Source organism: Saccoglossus kowalevskii, chromosome 1, assembly GCF_978046115.1.
Source record: "Saccoglossus kowalevskii chromosome 1, keSacKowa6.1, whole genome shotgun sequence".
Lineage (NCBI taxonomy): Eukaryota > Metazoa > Hemichordata > Enteropneusta > Harrimaniidae > Saccoglossus > Saccoglossus kowalevskii.
Window position 1 is genome coordinate 26,213,417 of NC_140641.1, and position 17,888 is coordinate 26,231,304.

General features: G+C 45.5%; 12 non-coding genes and 1 pseudogene across 12 annotated transcripts; all 13 read left to right on the forward strand.

Moving 5' to 3' along the window:
* The first annotated feature begins 142 nt into the window (after positions 1–142).
* On the forward strand, positions 143–307 carry LOC146750764 (U1 spliceosomal RNA). Its single transcript, XR_014930448.1, has one exon. It is a non-coding gene; the product is annotated as a U1 spliceosomal RNA (small nuclear RNA).
* A 627-nt stretch (positions 308–934) lies between these two features.
* LOC146750765 (U1 spliceosomal RNA) lies at positions 935–1,099 on the forward strand. Its single transcript, XR_014930450.1, has one exon. It is a non-coding gene; the product is annotated as a U1 spliceosomal RNA (small nuclear RNA).
* Positions 1,100–1,726: 627 nt separating this feature from the next.
* Positions 1,727–1,891, forward strand: LOC146750766 (U1 spliceosomal RNA). The gene has a single exon (XR_014930451.1). It is a non-coding gene; the product is annotated as a U1 spliceosomal RNA (small nuclear RNA).
* A 625-nt stretch (positions 1,892–2,516) lies between these two features.
* Positions 2,517–2,681, forward strand: LOC146750767 (U1 spliceosomal RNA). Its single transcript, XR_014930516.1, has one exon. It is a non-coding gene; the product is annotated as a U1 spliceosomal RNA (small nuclear RNA).
* A 625-nt stretch (positions 2,682–3,306) lies between these two features.
* LOC146750768 (U1 spliceosomal RNA) lies at positions 3,307–3,471 on the forward strand. Its single transcript, XR_014930452.1, has one exon. It is a non-coding gene; the product is annotated as a U1 spliceosomal RNA (small nuclear RNA).
* A 623-nt stretch (positions 3,472–4,094) lies between these two features.
* Positions 4,095–4,259, forward strand: LOC146750769 (U1 spliceosomal RNA). The gene has a single exon (XR_014930453.1). It is a non-coding gene; the product is annotated as a U1 spliceosomal RNA (small nuclear RNA).
* A 625-nt stretch (positions 4,260–4,884) lies between these two features.
* On the forward strand, positions 4,885–5,049 carry LOC146750770 (U1 spliceosomal RNA). Its single transcript, XR_014930454.1, has one exon. It is a non-coding gene; the product is annotated as a U1 spliceosomal RNA (small nuclear RNA).
* A 6,320-nt stretch (positions 5,050–11,369) lies between these two features.
* On the forward strand, positions 11,370–11,504 carry LOC146750771 (U1 spliceosomal RNA; annotated as a pseudogene).
* A 627-nt stretch (positions 11,505–12,131) lies between these two features.
* Positions 12,132–12,296, forward strand: LOC146750772 (U1 spliceosomal RNA). The gene has a single exon (XR_014930456.1). It is a non-coding gene; the product is annotated as a U1 spliceosomal RNA (small nuclear RNA).
* Positions 12,297–12,925: 629 nt separating this feature from the next.
* On the forward strand, positions 12,926–13,090 carry LOC146750773 (U1 spliceosomal RNA). The gene has a single exon (XR_014930459.1). It is a non-coding gene; the product is annotated as a U1 spliceosomal RNA (small nuclear RNA).
* Positions 13,091–13,719: 629 nt separating this feature from the next.
* LOC146750774 (U1 spliceosomal RNA) lies at positions 13,720–13,884 on the forward strand. The gene has a single exon (XR_014930461.1). It is a non-coding gene; the product is annotated as a U1 spliceosomal RNA (small nuclear RNA).
* A 629-nt stretch (positions 13,885–14,513) lies between these two features.
* LOC146750775 (U1 spliceosomal RNA) lies at positions 14,514–14,678 on the forward strand. Its single transcript, XR_014930506.1, has one exon. It is a non-coding gene; the product is annotated as a U1 spliceosomal RNA (small nuclear RNA).
* Positions 14,679–15,306: 628 nt separating this feature from the next.
* Positions 15,307–15,471, forward strand: LOC146750776 (U1 spliceosomal RNA). The gene has a single exon (XR_014930463.1). It is a non-coding gene; the product is annotated as a U1 spliceosomal RNA (small nuclear RNA).
* The last annotated feature ends 2,417 nt before the right edge of the window (positions 15,472–17,888 follow it).

The following is a 17,888-nucleotide window of genomic DNA, read 5'->3' on the forward strand; positions in this document are numbered from 1 at the left end:
TTAATATTTAAGTCATGACATTACCAGTCTATTGTGTGCAACTACTAGTTAGAATACGATTTTTTCCAGATGCTCTTGGCACTCACCGTCGTGTCTGTTTTGTTTCATTCCATGGGGTACTCCGTTGTTGACAGTCAATGGCATACTTACCTGGCGTAGGGGTTAACCGTGATCATGGAGGCGGTTCCCTCAGGGAGAGGCCCTCCCATTGCACTTCGGCTGGGCTGACACCTGCGATCGCCCCAAATGTGGGCGACTCGGGCGCATAATTTATGTTAGTGGGGGACTGCGTTCGCGCTATCCCCTGATAATGAAACTAAAAAATCAGATCTAATTTCTTACATTGGTCATCTCTAGTGAGAAATCGCGCAGATCCGCCTCATGTGAGAACAATGTGGGTTTCCTAACTAGATTTTCAGGGAAATGTCGACCATTGATCAAGTTATTATTATTTATTAAAAATGGACAGGTTTTCGATGTACTAAGCAATGAAATAATCGAGAGTTGGCCAGATCCACAGGTCACCTGTACTTGTCGAGTACTGACGCCCTCACACGCCGCGTTTCGCATAAAAGAAAACCCATTGGTTGACAGCAACCATATGATTTGGGGGGCTACGGACGCTGATAGGATGATCGCTGGCATGGGATTAGTGCCGCTTGGTGTGCGTGCATAATCTCTCTCTCTCTCTACCCAGAATCCTTTGTGGCCAAGTTTGTCGCGAATTTTCAGTATATACAACGCATTTCGTGGAGTCAAATGTCCATGAGCGACCATTAAAATCATGTGGTTAATATTTAAGTCATGACATTACCAGTCTATTGTGTGCAACTACTAGTTAGAATACGATTTTTTTTCCAGATGCTCTTGGCACTCACCGTCGTGTCTGTTTTGCTTCATTCCATGGGGTACTCCGTTGTTGACAGTCAATGGCATACTTACCTGGCGTAGGGGTTAACCGTGATCATGGAGGCGGTTCCCTCAGGGAGAGGCCCTCCCATTGCACTTCGGCTGGGCTGACACCTGCGATCGCCCCAAATGTGGGCGACTCGGGCGCATAATTTATGTTAGTGGGGGACTGCGTTCGCGCTATCCCCTGATAATGAAACTAAAAAATCAGATCTAATTTCTTACATTGGTCATCTCTAGTGAGAAATCGCGCAGATCCGCCTCATGTGAGAACAATGTGGGTTTCCTAACTAGATTTTCAGGGAAATGTCGACCATTGATCAAGTTAATATTATTTATTAAAAATGGACAGGTTTTCGATGTACTAAGCAATGAAATAATCGAGAGTTGGCCAGATCCACAGGTCACCTGTACTTGTCGAGTACTGACGCCCTCACACGCCGCGTTTCGCATAAAAGAAAACCCATTGGTTGACAGCAACCATATGATTTGGGGGGCTACGGACGCTGATAGGATGATCGCTGGCATGGGATTAGTGCCGCTTGGTGTGCGTGCATAATCTCTCTCTCTCTCTACCCAGAATCCTTTGTGGCCAAGTTTGTCGCCAATTTTCAGTATATACAACGCATTTCGTGGAGTCAAATGTCCATGAGCGACCATTAAAATCATGTGGTTAATATTTAAGTCATGACATTACCAGTCTATTGTGTGCAACTACTAGTTAGAATACGATTTTTTTTCCAGATGCTCTTGGCACTCACCGTCGTGTCTGTTTTGTTTCATTCCATGGGGTACTCCGTTGTTGACAGTCAATGGCATACTTACCTGGCGTAGGGGTTAACCGTGATCATGGAGGCGGTTCCCTCAGGGAGAGGCCCTCCCATTGCACTTCGGCTGGGCTGACACCTGCGATCGCCCCAAATGTGGGCGACTCGGGCGCATAATTTATGTTAGTGGGGGACTGCGTTCGCGCTATCCCCTGATAATGAAACTAAAAAATCAGATCTAATTTCTTACATTGGTCATCTCTAGTGAGAAATCGCGCAGATCCGCCTCATGTGAGAACAATGTGGGTTTCCTAACTAGATTTTCAGGGAAATGTCGACCTTTGATCAAGTTAATATTATTTATTAAAAATGGACAGGTTTTCGATGTACTAAGCAATGAAATAATCGAGAGTTGGCCAGATCCACAGGTCACCTGTACTTGTCGAGTACTGACGCCCTCACACGCCGCGTTTCGCATAAAAGAAAACCCATTGGTTGACAGCAACCATATGATTTGGGGGGCTACGGACGCTGATAGGATGATCGCTGGCATGGGATTAGTGCTGCTTGGTGTGCGTGCATAATCTCTCTCTCTCTCTACCCAGAATCCTTTGTGGCCAAGTTTGTCGCGAATTTTCAGTATATACAACGCATTTCGTGGAGTCAAATGTCCATGAGCGACCATTAAAATCATGTGGTTAATATTTAAGTCATGACATTACCAGTCTATTGTGTGCAACTACTAGTTAGAATACGATTTTTTCCAGATGCTCTTGGCACTCACCGTCGTGTCTGTTTTGTTTCATTCCATGGGGTACTCCGTTGTTGACAGTCAATGGCATACTTACCTGGCGTAGGGGTTAACCGTGATCATGGAGGCGGTTCCCTCAGGGAGAGGCCCTCCCATTGCACTTCGGCTGGGCTGACACCTGCGATCGCCCCAAATGTGGGCGACTCGGGCGCATAATTTATGTTAGTGGGGGACTGCGTTCGCGCTATCCTCTGATAATGAAACTAAAAAATCAGATCTAATTTCTTACATTGGTCATCTCTAGTGAGAAATCGCGCAGATCCGCCTCATGTGAGAACAATGTGGGTTTCCTAACTAGATTTTCAGGGAAATGTCGACCATTGATCAAGTTATTATTATTTATTAAAAATGGACAGGTTTTCGATGTACTAAGCAATGAAATAATCGAGAGTTGGCCAGATCCACAGGTCACCTGTACTTGTCGAGTACTGACGCCCTCACACGCCGCGTTTCGCATAAAAGAAAACCCATTGGTTGACAGCAACCATATGATTTGGGGGGCTACGGACGCTGATAGGATGATCGCTGGCATGGGATTAGTGCCGCTTGGTGTGCGTGCATAATCTCTCTCTCTCTCTACCCAGAATCCTTTGTGGCCAAGTTTGTCGCGAATTTTCAGTATATACAACGCATTTCGTGGAGTCAAATGTCCATGAGCGACCATTAAAATCATGTGGTTAATATTTAAGTCATGACATTACCAGTCTATTGTGTGCAACTACTAGTTAGAATACGATTTTTTCCAGATGCTCTTGGCACTCACCGTCGTGTCTGTTTTGTTTCATTCCATGGGGTACTCCGTTGTTGACAGTCAATGGCATACTTACCTGGCGTAGGGGTTAACCGTGATCATGGAGGCGGTTCCCTCAGGGAGAGGCCCTCCCATTGCACTTCGGCTGGGCTGACACCTGCGATCGCCCCAAATGTGGGCGACTCGGGCGCATAATTTATGTTAGTGGGGGACTGCGTTCGCGCTATCCCCTGATAATGAAACTAAAAAATCAGATCTAATTTCTTACATTGGTCATCTCTAGTGAGAAATCGCGCAGATCCGCCTCATGTGAGAACAATGTGGGTTTCCTAACTAGATTTTCAGGGAAATGTCGACCATTGATCAAGTTATTATTATTTATTAAAAATGGACAGGTTTTCGATGTACTAAGCAATGAAATAATCGAGAGTTGGCCAGATCCACAGGTCACCTGTACTTGTCGAGTACTGACGCCCTCACACGCCGCGTTTCGCATAAAAGAAAACCCATTGGTTGACAGCAACCATATGATTTGGGGGGCTACGGACGCTGATAGGATGATCGCTGGCATGGGATTAGTGCCGCTTGGTGTGCGTGCATAATCTCTCTCTCTCTACCCAGAATCCTTTGTGGCCAAGTTTGTCGCGAATTTTCAGTATATACAACGCATTTCGTGGAGTCAAATGTCCATGAGCGACCATTAAAATCATGTGGTTAATATTTAAGTCATGACATTACCAGTCTATTGTGTGCAACTACTAGTTAGAATACGATTTTTTCCAGATGCTCTTGGCACTCACCGTCGTGTCTGTTTTGTTTCATTCCATGGGGTACTCCGTTGTTGACAGTCAATGGCATACTTACCTGGCGTAGGGGTTAACCGTGATCATGGAGGCGGTTCCCTCAGGGAGAGGCCCTCCCATTGCACTTCGGCTGGGCTGACACCTGCGATCGCCCCAAATGTGGGCGACTCGGGCGCATAATTTATGTTAGTGGGGGACTGCGTTCGCGCTATCCCCTGATAATGAAACTAAAAAATCAGATCTAATTTCTTACATTGGTCATCTCTAGTGAGAAATCGCGCAGATCCGCCTCATGTGAGAACAATGTGGGTTTCCTAACTAGATTTTCAGGGAAATGTCGACCATTGATCAAGTTATTATTATTTATTAAAAATGGACAGGTTTTCGATGTACTAAGCAATGAAATAATCGAGAGTTGGCCAGATCCACAGGTCACCTGTACTTGTCGAGTACTGACGCCCTCACACGCCGCGTTTCGCATAAAAGAAAACCCATTGGTTGACAGCAACCATATGATTTGGGGGGCTACGGACGCTGATAGGATGATCGCTGGCATGGGATTAGTGCCGCTTGGTGTGCGTGCATAATCTCTCTCTCTCTCTACCCAGAATCCTTTGTGGCCAAGTTTGTCGCGAATTTTCAGTATATACAACGCATTTCGTGGAGTCAAATGTCCATGAGCGACCATTAAAATCATGTGGTTAATATTTAAGTCATGACATTACCAGTCTATTGTGTGCAACTACTAGTTAGAATACGATTTTTTCCAGATGCTCTTGGCACTCACCGTCGTGTCTGTTTTGTTTCATTCCATGGGGTACTCCGTTGTTGACAGTCAATGGCATACTTACCTGGCGTAGGGGTTAACCGTGATCATGGAGGCGGTTCCCTCAGGGAGAGGCCCTCCCATTGCACTTCGGCTGGGCTGACACCTGCGATCGCCCCAAATGTGGGCGACTCGGGCGCATAATTTATGTTAGTGGGGGACTGCGTTCGCGCTATCCCCTGATAATGAAACTAAAAAATCAGATCTAATTTCTTACATTGGTCATCTCTAGTGAGAAATCGCGCAGATCCGCCTCATGTGAGAACAATGTGGGTTTCCTAACTAGATTTTCAGGGAAATGTCGACCATTGATCAAGTTATTATTATTTATTAAATATGGACAGGTTTTCGATGTACTAAGCAATGAAATAATCGAGAGTTGGCCTGATCCACAGGTCACCTGTACTTGTCGAGTACTGACGCCCTCACACGCCGCGTTTCGCATAAAAGAAAACCCATTGGTTGACAGCAACCATATGATTTGGGGGGCTACGGACGCTGATAGGATGATCGCTGGCATGGGATTAGTGCCGCTTGGTGTGCGTGCATAATCTCTCTCTCTCTACCCAGAATCCTTTGTGGCAAAGTTTGTCGCGAATTTTCAGTATATACAACGCATTTCGTGGAGTCAAATGTCCATGAGCGACCATTAAAATCATGTGGTTAATATTTAAGTTATGACATTACCAGTCTATTGTGTGCAACTACGAGTTAGAATACGATTTTTTCCAGATGCTCTTGGCACTCACCGTCGTGTCTGTTTTGTTTCATTCCATGGGGTACTCCGTTGTTGACAGTCAATGGCATACTTACCTGGCGTAGGGGTTAACCGTGATCTCTAGGCCTGCTTTCTGCTGTTGGTATAACCATTGTCCAGCTTCCTGCTACTGGTGACTTGACTGCTGATCAACCCTTATCCTTGCTGCTTCTCTTTGGTGAGTAATTGCTTGATTGTTTCTGGTTACTGTATTTGTTGTTGTCTCCCCGGGTGTGTGCCATCTTTGGCCCCCGGGGAAAGTCCGGAAGCTGCCGTGAAGAGAAGACACTGCGAAGCGCTCCTGAAGAAACCAGCTCCTGTCTCGTTCTGCTCTGCTTGGTGAGTCTTACCCATTTTTTGTCTGCTTGTCGCTAGTTTTCTACTTGGCGTCCTGTGTATCCTGTGTGGTTGGTGTCACCTATCTGGAGGACTGGCCTTTGCGCCGTTTCCCAAATCCTCCCCCGATTGTTGATCACTGCTCTGACGAGAATGAGGCGAGATTCCTCTATCTCGGTCACGTTGACTGAACCTGTCAAACCAGTTGACCTGTTCAAAAGAATTAAGGAGTTAGGTATTAATATTGACGACTTGACGTGTGTCCAGCCTCTGCCTGGTAACAAGTATGATATAACATTCACTTCATTCAGCAAAAGAAGAGAAAATGAACGGAAATTTGAAAAGATGCATGGCGTAGAAGATTGCAAAAATTTTACTGAGTACACGATCGTCACCCTTTTCCATATCCCATCTGAGACCAACGACAACGAAATTCGGTACACTCTTAGCCAATATGGCGATGTCTTGGCCTCCCGCTTCTGTACCTACCACTTCGCTCCAAAAGTGTTCAATGGTAACCGCCAATATAAAATGAAATTGAGATCTAACATTCCATCTGCGTTACGTATCTCCGGACGTAATGTTTGGGTTTCATACATGGGACAAGTGAGAACATGCAACAGATGCCAGCAATCAGGTCACTTATCCAAAGACTGCAAAACCACCATTTGCAACAGATGCCTTGAGCATGGCCATTCGACAAATGACTGTGACAAAACCATTGTGTGCACTATCTGCCACAAACCCGGTCACATCGCTCGGAATTGCAAAATCTCCTTTGCTAACCAAGTCTCTAAAAGTCCCTCATGGGCAAATGCGCCACCAATGTCCTCTAGCTGCAAATGTGGAAACTTCGTTGCAGCCTTGGACATCAAGTGCATGTACTGCTCAGATCTGGTCCCTCCAAAAGAAGCAACTATAGAATCATGTACCAAGTGCTCCAAAAAATCCGAATCCCCATATGTAGAAGTCGCATGCCAGGACTGTTTACCCACCATTGAAGATATGGTCATAGAAAATACCACCGGAGAAAACACAACCGCCAACACAACCACCAACCCTCCGTCTGAGTCTCCTGTTCATGCTCCCACGGCCTCTTCTAGGTTACCAGTTACCAAATCAAACGAACCATCTGTTACCCAAAAACAGACACCCAAGATCCCAGCCAACACGGAGAATATGACCAATGAAATGGATCAACCAACACCAGCCCACAGTAGTGGTGAAAGCTCTCAATCATCATATGAGACTGCCATAGTCACACTGCCGCAGCCAGCTACAGCCCACCCTGGTCCAGAAAACACGAAACCTCCAACAGAAGATAGAAAAAGACACTTCTCAGATGATGGTCAAACAGATGAAAGTGCAAAAAAAATGAAACCACCGGAAGTGACCAAACTTCATGAAATTGTTACTAAAAATGCTAAGTTTACTTGCAACCAGTTCGCCAGCATTGGTTGCGAATTCATTGCTGAATCCTTTGCCAGCCTGCGTTCCCACTGTAAGAAGGAACATGGAGAGAGGGGAGTGAAATTATTTTGTCCGGTGTCAGCCTGCAAATTTTCCTCCGGCACAACATTGGCTTGGACAAAACATGTACACACAACACATACACACTTCTTATCGCAGCAGACGATAGAAAGTTTACAGCAGTGTCTCACCCTTAACCAGTAATATCATGACTACCATCGCCTCTATAAACATCCAGGGACTACGCAACCAAGCCTCCAGACTCGCCTTCTTTAACCACTGCCATAGCGCCAAATTCGACCTTATCTGCATCCAGGAAACGTATATGAGCTCTTGTGATGATGCGGAGCAATGGGAGATGGAATGGGGTGGACGCATCCTGTATAGCCTTGGGTCTAAACACTCAAGAGGCGTAGCCATCCTTTTCTCTCCAGCCTTCCAAGCGAAGTACAATGAAGTTCATACGGATTCTGAAGGCAGAGTTGTTTCTGTCTCCATCACGCATGGCACCACTTCCTTTCGTTTGTGTTCTGTCTATGCCCCCAATAATCCTCAGGCTCGCATTAGCTTCTTCGGTTCTCTTGCTCAATATTTGCCCCCAAACAAAGAGACAATCCTATGTGGTGATTTCAATTGTGTCAGTGATCCACTGCTTGACAAACTTGGTGGACTTGATAGCCCAGAAGTCCGGGCCGGCTCTGATGTCCTTAATTCCATCTGCTCTGACTATAATATCACTGATCACTGGCGCATTTCCCATCCCTCAACGAAGGAATTCACCTGGAGGAGTGCCAACAACGCTTCTGCATCTAGAATTGACAAGTTTCTGACCCCCAAAAACATGACCACTGAATCTAAAATCATTCCTTGTCCATTCTCTGACCATGAATTCATCACCTGTGTACTCAAGATGCCAACATCCATCGCAAGAGGTCGAGGTGTATGGAAGTGTAATATCTCAACCCTCCAAGACCCTGTAGTCAGGAGTAGCATAAGAAAACACATCCAACAATGGAAGACCCTTAAACCTGCCTTTGACTCTATTTTGGACTGGTGGGACACAGTCAAGGCTCGGGCCAAATCACTAATCACCACGCACTCAAAACGCATATCGCAAGACAATAGAGCAAAGCTGAACAAACTTCTTCATCATTTTAAAGAACTGACACATAAGCTTAACTCGGGAGACCGTACTCGGGCTACCCTGGGATCCTACCACATTACCAAAAAGAAAATTCATGACTTACAGCTTAGGAAACTGGAAGGGGCGAAAATCCGCTCGCGAGCACAACTTATTCAAGAGCAGGAAAGATGGTCAAGCGTCTTTTTAACTACAGAACGCAGACGTGGCAAGAGCAAGCTGGTCTCCAGTGTTATCAATGCTGAAGGCAAAGTGGTGTCAGATCCGGATGAAGTCCCATCTGTCTTTGCCCAATTTTATAGTAAATTATATACATCACAACCAAACTTAGACTGCAAGGAGCAAGATTTCTTCCTGGGCAAGCTCACCAGGTCTTTCTCTGACATGCAAAAACAACAACTTGACAAACCAATTATACAGAAAGAGTTACATGATGCTCTGAAGAACATGAAAGATAATAAGACCCCGGGCTTGGATGGTCTTCCCAAAGAATTTTATATGCTCTTCTGGGAAGATCTAGGAGAAGATTTCACCCAAGTTATTAATATCGCCATGACACAAGGTCAACTATCCACCTCCCAGCGTCAGGGTCTAATCACCCTGGTGAATAAGCCTTCACCCCAAGAAGGTAATCATCACGAAGCAGTGCGCCCTGGGGATAAAAGACCTATATCCCTTCTTAACGTTGACTACAAAATCGTCACGAAAGCTCTCGCCACCCGTTTATATTCTGTTCTTCCATCTGTTATCGGGCCTTTCCAAACCTGTGGTGTTGCTGGGCGGTCAATTCACCAAAACGTGCGCATCCTGAGAGATTTCACCACTTTTGCTAATAGCAGAGGCTTTGGCAGTGCTATCGTTTCTTTGGATCAGAAAAAAGCCTTTGATAGGGTTGAGTGGAAATTCCTATATAAAACCCTCATGCAGCTGAATTGCGGCTCACTCTTCTGTTCTTACATCAAGACGATCTACAATGATATCATGAGTTCGGTCACCGTCAATGGGCATGTGTCCCCTGCCTTTTCTTTATCTAGGGGTGTCCGTCAGGGCTGCCCACTCTCACCTTTGCTGTACATCATTTTCATGGAGCCGCTTGCAGCAGCTGTGCAGAGTTCAACCGAAATCAAAGGTGTGAAACTACCTGGATCAAAAACTGAATGCAAACTTCTCCAATATGCAGATGACTCCACAGCTCTGGTTACTGATAATAAGTCGTTCAAGGCTCTGTTCCAACTTTTTGAGAGATTTGGTACTGCTTCAGGCTCTGAACTCAATATGACGAAATGCAAAGGTCTCTTCCTAGGAAGCTGGAGAAACCGTTCAGACAAGCCTTATAACATTGACTGGACGGGGGTCAGAATCAAAATCAATGGCTTCTGGTTTGGGAGCATCGATATGAGTGCCGTCAATTGGGACAGTTGCGTCAAGAAGTTTAAAACCACTCTTACTCAATGGGAGAAGAGACGTCTCTCAATGGTCGGAAAAGTCATCGTCATAAACAACCTCGTTACCGCACCACTTTGGTACATTGCACACATCTACAATATTCCCAACTCTGTCATTCAGACGCTCACTCCTCTGGTTTTCAACTTCATGTGGTCTGGGAAGAAAGAATTTATAAAGCGGGAAACTTTCTATCTGCCTCTACAAGAAGGGGGATTGGGCCTGGTTAACATCCAAATGAAGGCTGATGCCATTTTTATTCAAAGTTCCTGTAGTTCTATGGTGTCGGATCTCCCAGATCGCTTCTTCCCTCTGTCCTGGGCGAATAAAAACCTTCTAGCAATTCTGGCTCTGCCTTGGTCTAACCTGTATCCGCACTTTTCTGACCCACCACAATGGCATGCTCACCTCAGAAAGTCTTGTCAACAAAACCATGCGACACTCTGCACATCCAACTGGACGATCATATCTACAAAATCTGTGTATTCCACTCTCCTTGAGAAACTATCGCATACCCCACACGTCATCTTGAAAGCTCCCCACATGAACTGGAGTAAAATTTTCGCATCGTGCCACAGTCCTCTTCTGGATAACCTGTTGAAGGAGCTGGCCTGGAAAATCGTTCACAAGGCTCTGAAGACAAAGAGCACCCTATATCATTGGGGATGCATAACTTCTCGCTCCTGCCCAAGAGTTGACTGCTCACAAGTAGAGACTCTCGACCACCTGTTCTTAGAATGTGACACACCATCCTTGCTCTGGTCCTGGCTCGAACACTATATCCGTCATAACACCGGAATCACCATTATCTGCAGCAAAAATCTTGTGTACTATGGGATTCTCGCCTCACCACTCCAAGCTCACATTCAGGCCGTCATATTGTACATGGTTAATGTTATTAAACATGAAATCTGGAAATCCAGATGCTACGCCAACTTTGAAAAACAGCATGTCACATATGCAGAAGTCCTCATAAACACCAAGAGGTATATTAGTTCCAGAATCGAAGCCGACATCAATAATGAGGACACCGATACCGTCTCGGAAAAATGGCAATTCCTCATCGAAAAGACCAACTCCAAAGTGAAATCTAAACTTTAGGGTTCTGTTTTTCTGTCTTTTGTTTCATCTTTCCTGTTGTCTGTTAGCCTTTTATTTATTTATTTGTCGTGCTTTTGGTTTAACAACTGTTTCAAAAGATCAGGCAGGGAGGATCGTAACCTTGTGTGCCTAGACCCAGCGTGGCTGGCCTGCCTAGGGTGCACAGTTGTAGGTTAGAGTAGATTTTCCTTTGTTTTTGTTGTTGTTGGTATTCTTTGTCTTAGAGTAGGGTTTTTTTTTTGCCACCCTAAAACAAAAATAGGCGGTTCCCTCAGGGAGAGGCCCTCCCATTGCACTTCGGCTGGGCTGACACCTGCGATCGCCCCAAATGTGGGCGACTCGGGCGCATAATTTATGTTAGTGGGGGACTGCGTTCGCGCTATCCCCTGATAATGAAACTAAAAAATCAGATCTAATTTCTTACATTGGTCATCTCTAGTGAGAAATCGCGCAGATCCGCCTCATGTGAGAACAATGTGGGTTTCCTAACTAGATTTTCAGGGAAATGTCGACCATTGATCAAGTTATTATTATTTATTAAAAATGGACAGGTTTTCGATGTACTAAGCAATGAAATAATCGAGAGTTGGCCAGATCCACAGGTCACCTGTACTTGTCGAGTACTGACGCCCTCACACGCCGCGTTTCGCATAAAAGAAAACCCATTGGTTGACAGCAACCATATGATTTGGGGGGCTACGGACGCTGATAGGATGATCGCTGTCATGGGATTAGTGCCGCTTGGTGTGCGTGCATAATCTCTCTCTCTCTCTACCCAGAATCCTTTGTGGCCAAGTTTGTCGCGAATTTTCAGTATATACAACGCATTTCGTGGAGTCAAATGTCCATGAGCGACCATTAAAATCATGTGGTTAATATTTAAGTCATGACATTACCAGTCTATTGTGTGCAACTACTAGTTAGAATACGATTTTTTTTCCAGATGCTCTTGGCACTCACCGTCGTGTCTGTTTTGTTTCATTCCATGGGGTACTCCGTTGTTGACAGTCAATGGCATACTTACCTGGCGTAGGGGTTAACCGTGATCATGGAGGCGGTTCCCTCAGGGAGAGGCCCTCCCATTGCACTTCGGCTGGGCTGACACCTGCGATCGCCCCAAATGTGGGCGACTCGGGCGCATAATTTATGTTAGTGGGGGACTGCGTTCGCGCTATCCCCTGATAATGAAACTAAAAAATCAGATCTAATTTCTTACATTGGTCATCTCTAGTGAGAAATCGCGCAGATCCGCCTCATGTGAGAACAATGTGGGTTTCCTAACTAGATTTTCAGGGAAATGTCGACCATTGATCAAGTTATTATTATTTATTAAAAATGGACAGGTTTTCGATGTACTAAGCAATGAAATAATCGAGAGTTGGCCAGATCCACAGGTCACCTGTACTTGTCGAGTACTGACGCCCTCACACGCCGCGTTTCGCATAAAAGAAAACCCATTGGTTGACAGCAACCATATGATTTGGGGGGCTACGGACGCTGATAGGATGATCGCTGGCATGGGATTAGTACCGCTTGGTGTGCGTGCATAATCTCTCTCTCTCTCTCTACCCAGAATCCTTTGTGGCCAAGTTTGTCGCGAATTTTCAGTATATACAACGCATTTCGTGGAGTCAAATGTCCATGAGCGACCATTAAAATCATGTGGTTAATATTTAAGTCATGACATTACCAATCTATTGTGTGCAACTACTAGTTAGAATACGATTTTTTTTCCAGATGCTCTTGGCACTCACCGTCGTGTCTGTTTTGTTTCATTCCATGGGGTACTCCGTTGTTGACAGTCAATGGCATACTTACCTGGCGTAGGGGTTAACCGTGATCATGGAGGCGGTTCCCTCAGGGAGAGGCCCTCCCATTGCACTTCGGCTGGGCTGACACCTGCGATCGCCCCAAATGTGGGCGACTCGGGCGCATAATTTATGTTAGTGGGGGACTGCGTTCGCGCTATCCCCTGATAATGAAACTAAAAAATCAGATCTAATTTCTTACATTGGTCATCTCTAGTGAGAAATCGCGCAGATCCGCCTCATGTGAGAACAATGTGGGTTTCCTAACTAGATTTTCAGGGAAATGTCGACCATTGATCAAGTTATTATTATTTATTAAAAATGGACAGGTTTTCGATGTACTAAGCAATGAAATAATCGAGAGTTGGCCAGATCCACAGGTCACCTGTACTTGTCGAGTACTGACGCCCTCACACGCCGCGTTTCGCATAAAAGAAAACCCATTGGTTGACAGCAACCATATGATTTGGGGGGCTACGGACGCTGATAGGATGATCGCTGGCATGGGATTAGTGCCGCTTGGTGTGCGTGCATAATCTCTCTCTCTCTCTCTACCCAGAATCCTTTGTGGCCAAGTTTGTCGCGAATTTTCAGTATATACAACGCATTTCGTGGAGTCAAATGTCCATGAGCGACCATTAAAATCATGTGGTTAATATTTAAGTCATGACATTACCAATCTATTGTGTGCAACTACTAGTTAGAATACGATTTTTTTTCCAGATGCTCTTGGCACTCACCGTCGTGTCTGTTTTGTTTCATTCCATGGGGTACTCCGTTGTTGACAGTCAATGGCATACTTACCTGGCGTAGGGGTTAACCGTGATCATGGAGGCGGTTCCCTCAGGGAGAGGCCCTCCCATTGCACTTCGGCTGGGCTGACACCTGCGATCGCCCCAAATGTGGGCGACTCGGGCGCATAATTTATGTTAGTGGGGGACTGCGTTCGCGCTATCCCCTGATAATGAAACTAAAAAATCAGATCTAATTTCTTACATTGGTCATCTCTAGTGAGAAATCGCGCAGATCCGCCTCATGTGAGAACAATGTGGGTTTCCTAACTAGATTTTCAGGGAAATGTCGACCATTGATCAAGTTATTATTATTTATTAAAAATGGACAGGTTTTCGATGTACTAAGCAATGAAATAATCGAGAGTTGGCCAGATCCACAGGTCACCTGTACTTGTCGAGTACTGACGCCCTCACACGCCGCGTTTCGCATAAAAGAAAACCCATTGGTTGACAGCAACCATATGATTTGGGGGGCTACGGACGCTGATAGGATGATCGCTGGCATGGGATTAGTACCGCTTGGTGTGCGTGCATAATCTCTCTCTCTCTCTCTACCCAGAATCCTTTGTGGCCAAGTTTGTCGCGAATTTTCAGTATATACAACGCATTTCGTGGAGTCAAATGTCCATGAGCGACCATTAAAATCATGTGGTTAATATTTAAGTCATGACATTACCAGTCTATTGTGTGCAACTACTAGTTAGAATACGATTTTTTTTCCAGATGCTCTTGGCACTCACCGTCGTGTCTGTTTTGTTTCATTCCATGGGGTACTCCGTTGTTGACAGTCAATGGCATACTTACCTGGCGTAGGGGTTAACCGTGATCATGGAGGCGGTTCTCTCAGGGAGAGGCCCTCCCATTGCACTTCGGCTGGGCTGACACCTGCGATCGCCCCAAATGTGGGCGACTCGGGCGCATAATTTATGTTAGTGGGGGACTGCGTTCGCGCTATCCCCTGATAATGAAACTAAAAAATCAGATCTAATTTCTTACATTGGTCATCTCTAGTGAGAAATCGCGCAGATCCGCCTCATGTGAGAACAATGTGGGTTTCCTAACTAGATTTTCAGGGAAATGTCGACCATTGATCAAGTTATTATTATTTATTAAAAATGGACAGGTTTTCGATGTACTAAGCAATGAAATAATCGAGAGTTGGCCAGATCCACAGGTCACCTGTACTTGTCGAGTACTGACGTCCTCACACGCCGCGTTTCGCATAAAAGAAAACCCATTGGTTGACAGCAACCATATGATTTGGGGGGCTACGGACGCTGATAGGATGATCGCTGGCATGGGATTAGTGCCGCTTGGTGTGCGTGCATAATCTCTCTCTCTCTCTACCCAGAATCCTTTGTGGCCAAGTTTGTCGCGAATTTTCAGTATATACAACGCATTTCGTGGAGTCAAATGTCCATGAGCGACCATTAAAATCATGTGGTTAATATTTAAGTCATGACATTACCAGTCTATTGTGTGCAACTACTAGTTAGAATACGATTTTTTTTTCCAGATGCTCTTGGCACTCACCGTCGTGTCTGTTTTGTTTCATTCCATGGGGTACTCCGTTGTTGACAGTCAATGGCATACTTACCTGGCGTAGGGGTTAACCGTGATCATGGAGGCGGTTCCCTCAGGGAGAGGCCCTCCCATTGCACTTCGGCTGGGCTGACACCTGCGATCGCCCCAAATGTGGGCGACTCGGGCGCATAATTTATGTTAGTGGGGGACTGCGTTCGCGCTATCCCCTGATAATGAAACTAAAAAATCAGATCTAATTTCTTACATTGGTCATCTCTAGTGAGAAATCGCGCAGATCCGCCTCATGTGAGAACAATGTGGGTTTCCTAACTAGATTTTCAGGGAAATGTCGACCATTGATCAAGTTATTATTATTTATTAAAAATGGACAGGTTTTCGATGTACTAAGCAATGAAATAATCGAGAGTTGGCCAGATCCACAGGTCACCTGTACTTGTCGAGTACTGACGCCCTCACACGCCGCGTTTCGCATAAAAGAAAACCCATTGGTTGACAGCAACCATATGATTTGGGGGGCTACGGACGCTGATAGGATGATCGCTGGCATGGGATTAGTGCCGCTTGGTGTGCGTGCATAATCTCTCTCTCTCTCTACCCAGAATCCTTTGTGGCCAAGTTTGTCGCGAATTTTCAGTATATACAACGCATTTCGTGGAGTCAAATGTCCATGAGCGACCATTAAAATCATGTGGTTAATATTTAAGTCATGACATTACCAGTCTATTGTGTGCAACTACTAGTTAGAATCCGATTTTTTTTCCAGATGCTCTTGGCACTCACCGTCGTGTCTGTTTTGTTTCATTCCATGAGGTACTCCGTTGTTGACAGTCAATGGCATACTTACCTGGCGTAGGGGTTAACCGTGATCTCTAGGCCTGCTTTCTGCTGTTGGTATAACCATTGTCCAGCTTCCTGCTACTGGTGACTTGACTGCTGATCAACCCTTATCCTTGCTGCTTCTCTTTGGTGAGTAATTGCTTGATTGTTTCTGGTTACTGTATTTGTTGTTGTCTCCCCGGGTGTGTGCCATCTTTGGCCCCCGGGGAAAGTCCGGAAGCTGCCGTGAAGAGAAGACACTGCGAAGCGCTCCTGAAGAAACCAGCTCCTGTCTCGTTCTGCTCTGCTTGGTGAGTCTTACCCATTATTTGTCTGCTTGTCGCTAGTTTTCTACTTGGCGTCCTGTGTATCCTGTGTGGTTGGTGTCACCTATCTGGAGGACTGGCCTTTGCGCCGTTTCCCAAATCCTCCCCCGATTGTTGATCACTGCTCTGACGAGAATGAGGCGAGATTCCTCTATCTCGGTCACGTTGACTGAACCTGTCAAACCAGTTGACCTGTTCAAAAGAATTAAAGAGTTAGGTATTAATATTGACGACTTGACGTGTGTCCAGCCTCTGCCTGGTAACAAGTATGATATAACATTCACCTCATTCAGCAAAAGAAGAGAAAATGAACGGAAATTTGAAAAGATGCATGGCGTAGAAGATTGCAAAAATTTTACTGAGTACACGATCGTCACCCTTTTCCATATCCCATCTGAGACCAACGACAACGAAATTCGGTACACTCTTAGCCAATATGGCGAGGTCTTGGCCTCCCGCTTCTGTACCTACCACTTCGCTCCAAAAGTGTTCAATGGTAACCGCCAATATAAAATGAAATTGAGATCTAACATTCCATCTGCGTTACGTATCTCCGGACGTAATGTTTGGGTTTCATACATGGGACAAGTGAGAACATGCAACAGATGCCAGCAATCAGGTCACTTATCCAAAGACTGCAAAACCACCATTTGCAACAGATGCCTTGAGCATGGCCATTCGACAAATGACTGTGACAAAACCATTGTGTGCACTATCTGCCACAAACCCGGTCACATCGCTCGGAATTGCAAAATCTCCTTTGCTAACCAAGTCTCTAAAAGTCCCTCATGGGCAAATGCGCCACCAATGTCCTCTAGCTGCAAATGTGGAAACTTCGTTGCAGCCTTGGACATCAAGTGCATGTACTGCTCAGATCTGGTCCCTCCAAAAGAAGCAACTATAGAATCATGTACCAAGTGCTCCAAAAAATCCGAATCCCCATATGTAGAAGTCGCATGCCAGGACTGTTTACCCACCATTGAAGATATGGTCATAGAAAATACCACCGGAGAAAACACAACCGCCAACACAACCACCAACCCTCCGTCTGAGTCTCCTGTTCATGCTCCCACGGCCTCTTCTAGGTTACCAGTTACCAAATCAAACGAACCATCTGTTACCCAAAAACAGACACCCAAGATCCCAGCCAACACGGAGAATATGACCAATGAAATGGATCAACCAACACCAGCCCACAGTAGTGGTGAAAGCTCTCAATCATCATATGAGACTGCCATAGTCACACTGCCGCAGCCAGCTACAGCCCACCCTGGTCCAGAAAACACGAAACCTCCAACAGAAGATAGAAAAAGACACTTCTCAGATGATGGTCAAACAGATGAAAGTGCAAAAAAAATGAAACCACCGGAAGTGACCAAACTTCATGAAATTGTTACTAAAAATGCTAAGTTTACTTGCAACCAGTTCGCCAGCATTGGTTGCGAATTCATTGCTGAATCCTTTGCCAGCCTGCGTTCCCACTG